Below are 15,714 nucleotides of genomic sequence, written 5' to 3'. Positions count from 1 at the left end.
CACGCTCTCTGTGACCGTGTTGGGCTGTGGGACCCCACAGGCCTCCCAACACTGTCAGAGAAGTGACTGACTTGGGTTGTCCCCAGTGGCTGGCTAACGTTCCAGGCTTAATCCCTCAGCCTCCAGAGAAAAGATCCCAGCTTGTCTGGAAATTCATTGACCCCAGGAAAGAAAGAAAAGTGAATGTTTTTCAAGACAAAATGACCCCATGTTACCCAAATTTTGTAGTGTGGGGGACCCCTTTTTACTATAAAAAGATGGTCATGGATCCCCAGATAATTGAGTTATGATGTGTGTGTGTGTGTGTTTTTTTTTTTTTTTTCCTAGCAACCGGGGAGTACAAATACCGAGGTCCCAGATTGGCGTTCTGACGGTCATATCCTGCCAGAGGACATCTTTTGGTTGGCTCTTATAGCATTTTAGAAAGACTGATGATCAGAGCCAACATTTAAGAACTTCAGGGGTTCACACAAGAATCTAGAATTCTGGCTTTCTTCCAAAAAGTCAGAGGCTCTGGCACCAATGGACCCACATTCCTGCACCAGGCCATGTGATTTCTGGTTTGCCATCCTCCCCCCAAACCCTTCCCTTGTGATAATGCATCTGGCTCTGTAGGCACCTGAGTTTGTGGCCTTTGTCTCCAGATTCCAGAGTCCATTGCTTGCCCCATGGGGTCCCAGGTCCACAGGTTGGGAACAAAAGACTGACTCTTTATCTGGACTTAAAAGCAGTTTGGAAGCCACTCAGATCAAAGATCTTAGTCATAGCTCAAAAAAGGGAGTCTACAAAGCGAGAAATAAATGTAGAAATAACCACAGCTTTCTACCCGGAGTTCTTTGATGTCAGTGGTCTCTGGTTCTCAAAGTGGGTGAGTCGTGCACACAAGTACTTTCAGATTTTGATCTCTTCAAGCAAAAGGGACTGTAAGTCCCTCAAATAGCATGAGCAATGTTATCCTAGGAGGCATCATTCCATCCTCTGTGTGTGTGCAACCGACTTCATTAAAACCTGATGGGCAGCAAATAGGTTCAAGGCATACTTCTCTCCCTCCTGTCCTCCCCCCAAAATAAGTTCATGGAAGGCAACATGGCAAGAGAAATCAAAAGACTTTAAGATATGGTTATCTTCGAGGAGAGAGAAGGCTGGAATGAACCATGTGATACTGGATTTGAACTGGAGACATGACGATAAACTCAGGTTTAGCTTCATATCAATATAGATGGAGAAATATAGGAATAACTATAGATATGTCCATACACATGGGCTTGTATACATATGTGCATTTCCAAGCTCATGTCTACGGCATGCTGGTGGACTGAGCTTAACCAGTACCTGGATCTTGGTTTCCAATCAGGGAACCAGGGCTCCTTGGAGAAATGACTTCTTCCAGGGCTGGGGCAGGGAACACACAAGAGGATACTGGAGCATCTTGTAGGCCAGGAAACAAGGAAATGTTCAAGATATCAACCAATGGGGGATCTATCAAAAGGACACAGGAGCCAACAGAAAGAGCTCCCAGTGGCCAAAGCTGGGACAATCTGAGCAACAAGATAAATAGTAGAGCAATGGATTATAGTCCAAAGGAAATAAATATCTATGAGTCCATAATGATACGAATAAATGAATAGATAAATAAGCAAGTCGGGGGAGAAGAAACAAATCTCCTGTACAGAAGGATTCCAAACAATTTATATACTTACTGCCACCTCAAAGAGGGGAGCATAACATAGGTATGGACTGTGCAGAGTAACTTCTTTCCAAATAGCGCAGTATGGAAGGGGGGAAATGCAACTCCACAGGGGAGAAACCTGACAAACGTGACCTTGGCCAGGCAACGAAGGGCAACATCAACAGTGACAAGTCATGTGGATAGCACGTGCTCTTGATTCGATGTGATGAGAACAGCACTTTTTGTGGTCGTCCCTTCAAAATCCCATACCCCCTGATGTGATCACGAGAAAAACATAGATGGAGGCAAATTGAGGAACATTCTACAGAATACCTGGTCAGAACCTCTGAAAACCATCAAGGTCATCAAAAACAAGGAAAGTCTGAGAAACTGCCACAGTCTAAAGGAGCCTAAGGTGATGAAATGACTAAATGTAATAGGGTGTCCTGGATTGGATCCTGGAACAGGAAAAGGACATTACATAAAAACTAAGGAAATCAGAATAAAATACGGTTTTAGCTAATAAGGTGTCAATATATTAGGGATGTCTATATCAGTTGGTTAAGCGTCTGCCTTTGTCTCAGATCATGATCCCAGGCTCCTGGGATAGAGCCCTGGGTCGGGCTCCTTGCTTAGCAGGGGGCTGCTTCTCCCTCTGCCTGCCACTCCCCCTGCTTGTGCTTGCTCTCTCTCTCTGACAAATAAATAATAAATAAAATCTTTAAAAAATATATATTGGTTCATTAGTTGGAACAAATGTATCCTTTAAAAAAAAGATTTTATTTATTTATTTGAGGGCGCGGGGAGGGGCAGAGAATCTCAAGCAGATTCCCTGCTGAGCAGGGAGACTGACACAGGAATCGATCTCATGACCCTGAGATCATGAGCTGAGCTGAAATCAAGAGCCGGACACTTAACCGACTGAGCCACCCAGGCACCCCCAAATGTATCCTTCTAATGTAAGCTCTTAACACCAGGGGAAACTGAATGTACAAATACAGGAACTCTCTGTACTATCTTGGCAGCTTTTCTATAAATCAAAAACTATGCTAAGTCAAAAGTTTATGTAAACATATGCTCATCTTTTGACTCAGTGCTCTCAGTTCTAAAAATTCTATCATAAAGATGTAATTCTGAACATGTGCGAGAATTTATTTACAATGATATATGCGTCTATTGTTTTTAACTGGAACCAAACTAAATATACAATAACAGGGGATGAACTGAATAAATTATGGTACATCATAAGATGAAATACTATCTGGTCACTAAATGATGCAGTAAAACATTTGTGGATGTAGAAAAGATGATAGTGATACTTTAGTAAATAAAAAAGTACATTATAAAAAAATCTATGGTATAATCTCATTCTGGTTAAAAATAAGGGATAGGTATGTAGAGTAGAAAATGTAAATATATATACTTGATGGGGGTTGTATCTGCGCTAAGAGAATATGAGGATAGTTATTACTCGTTACTTTCAAACTAATTTTTATTTCCTAAGTTTTCTATAGTGAATAATACACTGTTTCTACAGTAAAAAAGAACATATAAACATACATATATGTTTATGTTTATATACATATGTATGTGTTTATATACATATATAATATGCATATGTATATACTTATAGATACGTATGTATTAAATATATGCATATATATATATATATATATATATTTTTTTTTTTTTTTTAAGAAAAGAAAACACAGCCTTCCAGGCCCAGGCCATGAACCCCCACTTGACAACGGTGACAAGCAGCTTTGGGGTAAACTCCAGTTTTTCCCTTTCTCAAGGCCACTAGAAAAAAACACAAGGAAAAAAAAAAAAGAAAAAAACACAGGGAGATCCTTTTCAGTGCCTGGGTTTTATTGCAGAACACATCTGGGAAACAGAACAAAACGGCTCACATGGGTGGAGAGGTTCTAGAACCTCGCAGCGATGTGCCCACAGTCTCTCCCTGTCCATCTTTAGGCTCCTTTCTTGGACAATTCTTGGAGAGGTTTCCATTCGTTCAGGTTGCCCAGTCTGGGGGACTCTCCCAGCTGCCTGGCGTGCAGTAGGTTCTCAATAAACACTTGCTGCGAGAGCCAGTGAATGAACACATGCATCCCCTGCTCTGCTCGCTCCGTGCCTTCTCCTGTTTACAGTTCTAAGCTGAGAGGATTTCTATTTTGGTTTTTGGAGGCCTTGTTTCCTGTAGCACAGCCGTCCTCCTGCCAGCTGCCCATCACACTCCCCGGAGCCGCTTGAAACCAAGCTGTTGCCTAGGACTCGGGGTCAAGGGGGTCCGGAGGAGAGGGCAGGCATGGTACTTGTGAGCACTCCCCGGACCGAGGACCGCCTCGCCAGCTGCATCCCCAGCTCCTGTCCCTAGGAGACGGGCAGTTGTAGGTAAGGACCATTTGCAGACCCAAATGACCAGCAGACGCTGAATGAACAACCGAGCCCTTTCTGGTCCAGAGCATTCACCTCCTTGGGACGTTTATGACTCACACAAGCACCTCCTCCCTTCCATGCATTCCGAGAGTCCTGGTTTCATAACAGGAAGCTAATTTCATTCTTAGACACGGTCGTAGCTGTCATGCACACCAAGAAATGAGGAGGGTTAATGCTTTAATATCATCACTTAAGAGAATGTGTGTGTGTGTGAGAGAGAGAGAGAGAGAGAGCGGCATTCCAGGGGAGCCTGTAGATCTCGAAACACCCACTGGGATGAGCACACATCCCCAGCAAGCCCAACCTCCCTTTCCAGAGAATGCTCGAGGAGTGTCTTCAGAGATAACAGGAGTATTGCCACAGCCCCTCTGAGCTTCTCCTTTGCAGCTCTTATCTCAAAAGTAATTGATTAATTTTTTGTGCACAGCTGGGTGTCTGGTGAGGAAGAGGTTTAATTTCGTTTCCTGCGAGAGACACAACTGAAGTTGATCTGTGGTTCTGGGAGAGCTGCACATTTGGAGGATGGATTTGTAGAAGGAGACAAAGATGTAAAGTTGGGGAACCCTGTCAGGGCAAACTGGCCCGGCTGCTGGTGTGGGAAGGCAGGGTGGACCCTCCCCACCCCCTCACCCCCCGAGATGGAGACAAGCCCGGAAGTAAGGTCACTGAAAAGGGAGGAAACACACACAAAGGAAAGATAGTCATGGATTGGCGGAGGATGGGACCACCCCTGACTTTGCCATCCAGAGGGCAGGCTTGAACTCGAACTTGTCCTGGTGTGCTGCACCTCCTGCAAAATCCTCCTCCTCAGCTCCTCCAGTGGAGCTTGGTGGTTGGAGGTGATGGCTCTGGGTGAAATCCTGGCGCTGTCCCTTCTAGGGGTGACCTAAGAGGTTACTTAACCTCTCCAAATCTCAGTTTACTTACCTCTAAAATGGGTTTAATCCTGAATACATACCTCTTAGAGGTAAATTTGAAGCTATTGTATGAAGCATGCTCAGAATAATATCCAGCCCAGAAACCGCTAAATCGCTCAATAAATGTCAGCTTTTTTAAACATTCACACCTCAAAGGATCGCAGCAGCCTGGGTAGAAAGCCCACTATCTCGGGAGACCGAAATCTAGCTGCCAATCTAGTGCCAAGTGTAGCAAGTTGAGAATTTATCTGGGATTTTCCTGTCCCAGGAGGCAAGCTGGGCGGCTCGGCAGTGGGGATCCTTGCGGAAAGGAGAATCAACAGTGGCAGTTGTCACACATCGTAGCCTCCAGGGAGCCATCTCCCTGGGCTCCAGTTCAGGCAGCAACTCTGGAGAAAGATGGACTGACCATCTGGCCCCCAAGAAGCCACCTGGAGACTTAGAAGGACCCAAGGAAAGAAACTGGACTTCCAGCAGAACGGGCAGGTGGACTGCTAGGACCTGGCCTCTGGAGGGCGCTCCTGAGAAGCCATTCCTGGGCTTGGGCCAGTGGCACACCTGTCCTCCCACTGAGGGCAGTTGCCACCTAGCACCGCTCGATCCCCAATGCCCGACACCTAGTGCACACTCCCATCTATTTGAATGAATGAATGAATGAATGAATCACAATACAGTTTTCAACATCCTTTTACACCTAGTATCTCATTCAATTGTCCTAAAAGCCCTAGGAAATGTGCAGGGCAAGGATCATTTTTCACATGTTACCAGATAAACTGGCACAGGACTTGTCATTGGCAAGAGTCCAGGTCTCAGACCCCTCTCGCTCTTTCTACTATAGCATGCTGCTTCTCAAATATCTTTCATTTGTTTGTTTTGCCAGGAGTTAAGGACAATATGGTTTTATCACCATCATCTGCCTAGACCTTTTTTTGGAGTGTATAGAGTCACTTGACCTCCCTGCCAAGCATCTCCTAGCTATGAAGACAATTATCTCCTCCAGTGCCCTGGAACCTGGACCTTCTGCTCGGCGGAGTGGACAGACTTCTCCCTTGGCCTGTGGGCAGCATTAATGAATGGCGCCTGGAAACCCCGCGGCTTTGGCACAGGCGGCTCGGCTGCTAGCAGGGATGGTGTTGTGTCCCTTCACACTGGCTAATTCAGGGGATTTCTCATTCCTACGCCAAGGGGATTGCTGGCCCAGCCGCCCGCAAGGAAGATGTTCTGGTATCTTCTTCCGATGCCCTCTCTAAGTGAAGAGTTTGCAGATAAACCAAAGGAGGCGATTTCACCACCTAGATTTGCCTTCCTGCTCCTGGACCTACGACAGGTGCACGGCACTGTTTGTGGGAAGAATGTATCTTTTCAGAAGCAGCATATTTTCTTTGAAGGGAGATAAGGCAAGCGCAGTTTTCTATGAAAACACATTGCTTCAGCTGAGGAAGAAGCTGGGGATCAGATGGATGGGATAAGAGGCAAGAGGGTTGGAAGGTTCTTGATTCAAGGTTTTTTGTTTGGGGGGCTTTTTTTCCACCCATAATGTTTCTAGTATGGATCCCGGAACCAGATGCAAGATCATGGGCAAGAGGGAATCTCTCCTCTTTAGATCTCCCTTGGTGCTTTCCACCGGCACTCAGAACATCTGCTGGCTGATGCAGGGCAGGTAGATTTGCCTCTCTGGTTGTTGGCTTTCTCAGGCTCAAAATGAAATGGAACCAGATTGGCGTTGGAGGATATTTCCCAGTCAGTTGTAGACAGTATCACAAGAATCTTATTACTGATAATTGTGTAAGTTCTGAAATGTGCCAGCGAGGTACTTTTTATCTTTATAAATGAGGGCAGGCTCTGGTGGGAAAAGGAAGTGGAGCAAACAACCTTACTGTTATCCGTTTTGCAGATGAGGAAACAGACGATCCCTGAGTGTTCCACAGTCTCTTGTTCAACTACACACAGCTGCCAGGGATAGAGGAAGATTCAGATGCTGGCAGGGCATCTAATTAGGTCATCTAATAGATTAGGTCATCTAATCCTTTCATTCCGTAAAGAAGGAAATAGGGGCCCCCAAAGGGCATGATTCATTCCAGGGCACAGAGTAAATTGGGGCAGAGCTGAGCCCAGAGCTCAGATTCTGGCTCTTTTAACAGCGAAGACTTCAAGATATTTTCCCGACAGCTCCAGGATCTTTAAATCCAAGGGATGGGGCACGTGGGAGGCTCAGTTGGTTGAGTGTCCGATTCTTGGTTTTGGCTCTGGTCACGATCTCAGGGTCCTGGGATAGAGCCCCGAGTCGGGCTTTGAGCTCAGTGAGGAGTCTGCTCTCTCTCTCTCCCTCTGTCCCTGCCCCCGCTCACATGCAAATAAATATATCTTAAAAAAAACCAAAAATCAGTAAGTCAAAGGGACAAGGACTTCTTGACTTGGTTGAGAACCCATGTTCAGAGTGGCCAACATCTGAAAAAACAGGTCTACACAATCACCCACATGTTTTCAAGAGCCAGGTGTTCGGCATGGAATAAATTTGACATCCAAACGATGGAAATAATGTTTCACTTCCTCCCTGGTGGCTTTCCCCCCCGCATCTTTTAACCAAAGACCTTGATTTGGTTTCATCTCCGACCTACGGGAGTCATGTCCTCTCTCTGTCCCTCCCCGCTCCCCATTCTGTCCGGGGAGTTTAGGCTCTTTTCCCAAATCCATTTCATTTTTTAGGGTTATTGTTTGGTTCATTCTGGCTTAGACTATACCCCAATGTCTTAGGACTGACTCAAAGGAAAAAGCATTTTGTTAAAATAGCTGCGTTGCTGTTAAACAATTTGTCCTCCTACTCACTTTTTCTTTTTGGAAGACAGAAACTGAATATAGATTTGTGGGAGAGAGATACAGAGGGAGCCGGAGAAGAGGGGCAGAGAAGAGAGAGGCTGGGGAGAAGGGATGGGAGAGAGGAAGAAGGGAGGGCAGGACACGGCGGAATACCAGCTCCAGGGATGACACCTGGAAACCAGCCAGGACTCTTCTCCACTTCTGGTTGTGAACAAGCTATGACCCCAGACCAGGAGTTGTTTACGTATCGGAAAGGAATCAATGTCCTGCTCCCTGCTGACCCACTGCCCCTCCACAGATAGTTTTATTAACACAGGGAAGGGACGTCTCTCTCTGGTCCCCTAGAGGGGTTTCGGGGAGCTGGTGGCCTGAACACAGGAAACAGGCACAGGCTGTACTCCGAAGGGGGGGCCCTGCTGACTCTGTTTCCCCATTCATGACTCCCCTTGAGGAGCGATTGAAAAATCAAGCTGCTTGGCACAGCGGGAGGACAATTCATGCATATTCAAATCCCTCCCTTCCAGCACTAAACTTAGCTGCCACCTTGCTCATCCTGAATGCCTTCCACCCCCGCTCACCCTGTTATCCGCTCCACCTGTGCCCAGGAGGCCATCTCGTTGGTCGCCCCCATGTCCTTACCTCGTCCATAACGGTGATAATAGCAGCTAATGCTTAGATTGGCTTTATGGGCCACCCCTGTTCAATGCATGTTACATGTGCCAATCCACTTAGCCCTTACCGCAACCATATGAGGTTGGCACTATTATTTTTTTTTAAAGATTATTTATTTATTTATTTGAGAGAGAGAGATGGCGAGAACAGGAACACAAGTGGGGGGAGTGGGAGAGGGAGAAGCAGGCCTCCCGTGGAGCAGGGAGCCCGATGCGGGGCTCAATCCCAGGACTCTGGGATCCTGACCTGAGCCAAAGGCAGACGCTTAACGACTGAGCCACCCAGGTGCCCCGAGGTTGGCGATATTATTGTCTGTTCCCTTTTGTTGAACAGAGGATGAAACTGAGGCACAGAGAGGTTAAGTAACTTGTCTCAGGCTACACAGCCAGTAAGTGGCAGAAGCAGGTCTTGAACCCAGAACCATTTGACCCACCGCCCCCCCCCCCCCCCATGCTTCTAACCATTAAGCCATAATAACTCAACCCTGAGCACCTGGCTTTCATCAACACCATTTTTCTAAGGAGAATACTGAAATGGCCTTTCATTCAGGCCCAGGTTCTTATAAGGCCCCTTGTCCTCTTCTCCTACAGGATACTGCTTCTACCCCTCACTTGATTATTTAAGCCTGAATGGTTTATACTTGGTTGGCAAGATAAAATAGCTGCTCTTGAACGTTTGCCGGAGAGTGTGGTCTTCAAGTGTGTTGTCACAAGGTGGTTACGGGAAGTAGAGAAGAGCCATTGAAGGAGAGTATTTCGCACAGGTTTCAGGATATGCAGACCACCCACCTCCCAGGTGTTCCGAGTATCCCTCTGGATCAAGCCGGACTAACGTTGGATGACTCACAGCGTTTACATCAACAACAGCAACAACACAGCCATTGAGCAGTAAATGCTTACCAAAACTTTGCTAAATGCTTTAGCTATTATAATCTCATTTAATTCCCATCACAACCCTATAAGGGAGGTACCGTTATTTTGCCCATTTACAGACGAAGGGCCTGTGTACCAGGAAAGTGAAGCGATGTGCCCAAGATCACACAGCTACTTAATAGCAGAGCCGGGATTCGAACCCATGCTTCCATCGTGCTCCTAAGCACGGCGCACTGTGGCTTTGGGGGTCTTGCCATCAGCCCATGTTGAGGTTTTGCCATGAGTGCATGTTTTGTTACATGAAGCATCATCCTCTTAGGAAGGAAGAGGTTCTTATCTGATCTTGGTACCAGGAAAGTGGTACATGTCTATAAATTCTAAGAGTTATTTATTCTAGCAACTATTTATTGAGTACTTAACTAAGTGGCCGGTGCTGTGATAAACACTTTACATATAATATTTCATTTTGCCCTCAAAATAATGTCATGACTACAATTATTATCCCCATTCCAATGAAGAAACTCAGACTCTAAGAGATTCAGCAATTTGCCCGGGGCAAATCACAGCGCCTGTGAACCAGGTGGGCTTGACTGCAGGTCAGCTTAGCCACCGGGTTTCCTGTATTCTGAGCACTGTGGTCATGCAATGGACCAGGCTGAGAGGAAACTTGGTTCACAGGCAGCTTTATGAACCACCCTGAGCAAGAATGTAGTTCATCGTGAGGTGCATTCTACTCTCATTCTTGGCTCTGTCCTGTTCCCATTTTTTTTCTTTCTTAGTCCAATTTTAAAAATTGGACCCACTTTTTCTTATTTTGTGTACCTAGAAACCCCCTTAAATCCTTTCTGGAGCAAGAGGGGTATCAATCAACAAATATATGAAATATTACTCTTGAATCTCAGTAAAGCTTCTGACGCATAGTAGATCCACATTCCATCTACGGTGATTTTTGTCCTAACCTCCCTCCTGACATGCTAGGTTCTAAGCCTCTCTGACCTCCCCAGGACTAGACTTCTGGTTGTCTAGCCACTCCCCCAAATCTGTCTTTTGCAGTTGAGCTTTCTCTGCTAATATATAATAGCCAACATGATTGAATGTCTCATGGCCTTGACACTGTTCTAAGGCATTTTCAATACTTAACTCACTTAGCTCCTACAGCAGTCCCATTAGGTAGTTATTAGCCCCATTTTACAGATGAGGAAACTGAAGCACAGAATAATTAAGTAACTTGAATAAGGTCCTACAGTTTATAGGTAGTGGAATCAGGACTGCAAGTGGTCTGACTCCACAGGCTGCATCCTTACCCAGTCTGCTAAGCTACCAGCAGCTACCAGAGCAATGGGGCAGCCTTCTTGGATGGAGCCAGGAGCATCTCTGAGAGTGAGCTCTGCAAGTATCTAGAAGGGAGATGGGGACCCAGGCATGAAGGGCTCCCTGTGAGTGGGTGGCCACCCATTGTGTTGATGGCTCAGGCCCACAGGCTCATCAAAACCCTCTGAAATGCAAGGCTCCCACTCTTGTCAAATTGAACCAGCTTTGCAGATTTCAGTTTCAATCCTGCCAACTTGAAAGTTTGAGCATTTCAGCTGTTTCAGAATTATAAAAGCCTACAAATGCTAAGGTGCTTTTTTTAGAGTTTTAAAAAAATGTGTCTTTTCCCCACCATCACATAACAATCTGAAGGGATTTTTTTTTTTTTTTTTTGCAGATTCTTGCCAAATGTGTATTTTTAAAGATTGCATTTGGCCAAAGCCCAGAAGTGGAAAATCTGGGAGAAACGTTGAGGAAGTTCTAAGGCCTATTCATAGCGGAGGAGAGGGGGAATCTCTTTCCTCTCTGTAGACCCCTGGGTCGGCTGGGGTGGATGTTGTTTATTTCGGCTTTCTTGCTACCTTGGGTGAGCAGTGAGAGTGTTTCTTTCAAATACTGACACCGCAGCTGGCTGGGTGGCCCAGAGGACATTTGGAGTGCAGCCCTGGCCAGGGAGGACCACCATCACTGCACGAAAAGCTCCCAGCTCAGCAACCGTCACCAGGAGCCAGATGGCCCCTCAGTGGACAAAGTACCTATTGGATCAGGTGCCAACTCAACCCTCACTAATTAGGTGTCTCCTCTGTGTGTGTGTGTGTGTGTGTGTTTATGTGTCACAGACTCTTCCCCAGTGTGAATCAGCTCAATCATCCTTTTGCAGTGTTTCACATTCAGATTGCAAACATCCACCAACAAATAGGAGCCTTGCTTTCTAACGAGCTAGAGATGTGTGGAAAATAGAATCACTCACAGTAGTAGTGAGCCACAGATGTTCCATGGAGACAGCCGGCTGTGCCAAGCACAGACGGTACGTATGACCACGAGACAGGATGCAGAATCCTGCCACGAAAGTGTTGCCCACAGAGCCCAAAAGATGAAGGGATGAAGACAGGCGGGAGATGGAATCTGGTTTCTTCTTCCAAAGGCCTGGGCTTCTGTAGAGCTGCCTGACACTCCGTTTGGGAGTGATCCAAAAAGCTCAGTGTTTAAATCGGAGTAACTTCCACCAAGGCCTTCATTACCCAAGTAAGGTGAAGAGATGCTTCTAAGGAATCCAAATGGCCTGGATTTGCATCCCAGCCCCAACACTGGACTGACTGCCTTTAACAGGTCACTTAGTCTTTAGGATCTTGGTTTTCTTATCCATAGAAGGGGATAATAATAGGACTTACTTGTTGGATTTTGTGAGGATTAAATGAGACAATGCAAACAAGGTTCTTAGCATCATGCCTACTCACAGCAAGTGTTCAATAAACAATAGCTATCACCACCACCACCATCACCATCATCATCAAAATCATCACCACCATCATCATCACCATCATCACCATAATCATCACCATCATCATCACAATCATCATCATCAACATCATCACCACCATCATCATCAACATCATCGCCATAACCATCATCATCATCATCACAATCATCACCACCATCATCATCATCACCACCACCACCATCATTTTTAGCTCTGCAAACTTAGCAGGTTTGACTGACCCATCAAGTTTCATTTTTCTCCTCTGTGCAATGAGAATAATTATGTCTACTTCACAGGACTGAGCTAATGTTTATTAACTTCTAGCACAGTGCCAAGCACATAGACTCTCAGTAAATGGGAATTCATTTTTCTTCTCCATATTACCCTCAATATTACTTTAAAACATCACTGATCCCCAGGGGGATGATCCTCTAATAGGTAAGGCAAAGCCCTGAGTAGGATGGTTATGCTTCCAGGGAGACCAGAAGGTTAGAGAGTCTCAGGACATTTGCCCAAGGATAACGAAGTGATTTCCAACCAGGTCATTCTGAGTCCAGAGTCTACACTTTTAACCATGGCTATCTGTTGGCTGTCAGGAGAGAGTGGGGAGAGGTGAAACCAAGGGTTTCCATTTCTGTCAATTGCTTCAGAAAAAGAAAGAGAGAGGGAGAAAGAGAAGACAGCTGGCCTCTGCGTTGTGAGTAGGGGCAAGCAAGCATGTCAACCTAGTGCCCTGGGAGCTCACTCAGTTTCCTCTGAATACAGAAGGCCCTATCTGGAGGTCAAGATCACTTCAAATGCTTTATAGAGGAGTATTCTTCCTTCACAGTAGGAGGCAGGGCTTGGCCCCTGCCATGGTTCCAGGTGAACATTGATGTTCGTGTCACTTTGGGGCTCAGATGAAACAGTCCCAGCAATGGGATCCTTGGAAGAAATCCCACACAGTGTTTAAGAGCCCAGGTTTGGAGCCAGGCAGAACAGGAATCACATCCCAGCTCTGCTCCCTACTGGATGTATGGCCTTCAGTAAGTGACTTAAACTTTCTAGGTCTCAGTTTCCATTTCTGTAAAGTGAAGATGGCAGTTAATAGGCTCTATCTCTTACTTGGCGAGGAGAATAAAAGGAAAAACATGCACTTAAGGCACTAGTGTATGCCTTGGGAATCATTCAATAAACTAGCTTTGCTGTTCTTATTGTTTTCAGAGCAGTGCCCCCTGGGGGCTGGCATGGAGGTGGCAACAGGGGTGCTAAGGACATCTGAAACTCAGGGCTCGTATTTGTGCTTCCAACCCATTCTAGGGGGTCTTATTTCAAAGCAAAATCTTTGAATTTGTGTGTGTGTGTGTATTTTATCTTGATAATTAAGACATCTGCCTGATAACCACCCCCTTCCTACAACCTACCTGTCCATATCTATTAAGGTCATAACCTCATACCTCTGTTAATTTAGCAGTCTCACTTTGGGTAATCTAGCCTATAAAAACAAAAGCGCCAGTACACAAGAACACATGTGTAAGGATGACTGAAAACAAAACAAAACTGGAAACAAGGAGGATGCTCATCAATAGGGACATGGTTGAATACAGGGATGTGATTTCATTGTATAGAATATTATGTAACCATTAAAAAGATCGAGTTAGATCAGTGCCTATTGACATGGAAGGATATTCAGGATGTACTGAGGGAAAAAAGCAAGTGGCACACTAATATCTTGAGGGTGATGCAATTTTTAAAATCACACAATGTCCCTCCCCCCACCCTGTGCATGTATTTGTGCGTTTTGAGGGTGAAGATGTAGAGGAAACACATCTGGCTGTTAACATCGGTTACTTTGGAGTGGGGTAGAGAGGAGGCAGGGTGGGAATTGAGCAAGGCATAGTATTACTTCTTTTTCTATTTTAGGTAGTTTTTAGAGTAAACACATGTTTTGTTTTGTTTTTTAAGATTTTATTTATTCACTTGAGAGAGAGAGAGAGCATGAGTCGGGGGGAGGAGCAGAGGGAGAGGGAGAAGCAGGCTCCCCGCTGAGCAAGGAGCTTGATGTGGGGCTCGATCCCAGGACCCTGGGATCATGACCTGAGCTGAAGGCAGATGCTTAACCGACGGAGTCACCCAGGTGCCGTAACATATTTTTTCGGAAGTTTGTTTATTTAAGTAATCTCTACACCCCAATGTGGGGCTCAAACTCACAACGCTGAGATCAAGAGCCGCATGCTCTACCGACTGAGCCAGCTAGGTGCTCCACTCTTATAATTTTTGAAGAGAGAATTTAATCTGTATTTGCAGATGTAAGAAAATAGTAACAGTCTGAGACAACCTTGTGCTGTAGGGGAATCACATAAAAAAAGATTTTCTTGATACTCCAAGTCCCTGAGGAAAGGGGTCACACTTTTTCAGCTTTGTTTGTCTCAGACCAGCTCAGCGCCTTCCTGAACCAGAAGTCCTCGATGAGTGTGAAGTCCATGAGTGAACGTTGACTCAGCCCGTGTCATGGGGTCTGGCTTTCCAGGGAGCTCACTTGAACTCAAAGTGAGTTTCCACTCAGACAAAGCTTCTGATGGCGATCATGCCTAGCTAATTCTTTACCACAGAGCTGTGTTCTTCAACTTTTCTTTTTCAGTCATTGTATCAGTGACTGTGAAAATTGGAGTGGCGAGCTAGTCAATCACCCTGGCAGATGACATTTAGCTGGGAGGTCTAGTGACTTTGCTGAATGACAGTTGGGATCCCTAAAAGGACCTCTTCACCTTAAGACATGCCAACCTGAACAAGATGCAAATTTAAATCTGAGTTAAAAAGTCCCAAGAGCAAAAAGGTGGTTGGCTAGCTACCTTCGAACAGCTTTTCCCAGCTTCTTAAAAAAGTACATAAAATACCAGAAAGAGATGACTCAAAGCCTAAAAATTGAAGACTGAAAGACAATTCAATGGCACAGTCTTCAAATTTCTTTTTAAGATTTTATTTATTTATTTGACAGAGAGAGATCGTGAGAGCAGGAACACAAGCAGGGGAAGTGGGGGAGGGAGAAGCAGGCTCCCCGCCAATCAGGAAGCCCGATGCAGGGCTCGATCCCAGGACTCTAGGATCATGACCTGAGCCGAAGGCAAACACTTAAGGACTGAGCCACCCAGGTGCCCCAATGGCACCGCCTTGGAAGAAACGACACCAACTACTAATGCAGTTGGAGACAAAATGAAAAAAGGTACAGGGTGGGGGAGATAGAGTTGAAATAAACTACAAGCAATCACACCATTCAACTCTGTACTAAAACATTTATATATTTCTATGAAGTGAAATGATGTTCTAGGTAACAAAAAAGATTCCAGAAAAAGGCCTCTATAGACACGTAAGACATGAGAGAAGTTGTCAAAGAATTACTTTCGAAAAAGCCTCAGGCTCAGAAGATTTTATATGAAAAATTCCATGCCATGGAATCTAGTTCATGGCATAGAAAATCATTTTATCAAGCTACTACCATTCTGATTCCCAAACTTGATGCAAATAGCATACAAAAAGGCAAGTGTCATGGACAAAGAC

General features: G+C 45.4%; 1 protein-coding gene across 1 annotated transcript in view; it reads right to left on the bottom strand.

Annotated features, from left to right (window-relative positions):
* Window positions 1-15,714, bottom strand: part of CACNG3 (calcium voltage-gated channel auxiliary subunit gamma 3) — an 83,715-nt gene that overhangs the window by 43,864 nt on the left and 24,137 nt on the right. The window lies entirely within an intron of this gene.

Source organism: Mirounga angustirostris, unplaced genomic scaffold (genome assembly GCF_029215605.1).
Source record: "Mirounga angustirostris isolate CCGP_5_RB_7025 unplaced genomic scaffold, mMirAng1.0.hap1 SCAF_5, whole genome shotgun sequence".
NCBI lineage: Eukaryota > Metazoa > Chordata > Mammalia > Carnivora > Phocidae > Mirounga > Mirounga angustirostris.
The sequence above is the reverse complement of the archived record's forward strand: the minus strand, read 5'-3'. Positions and strand labels throughout refer to the sequence as shown.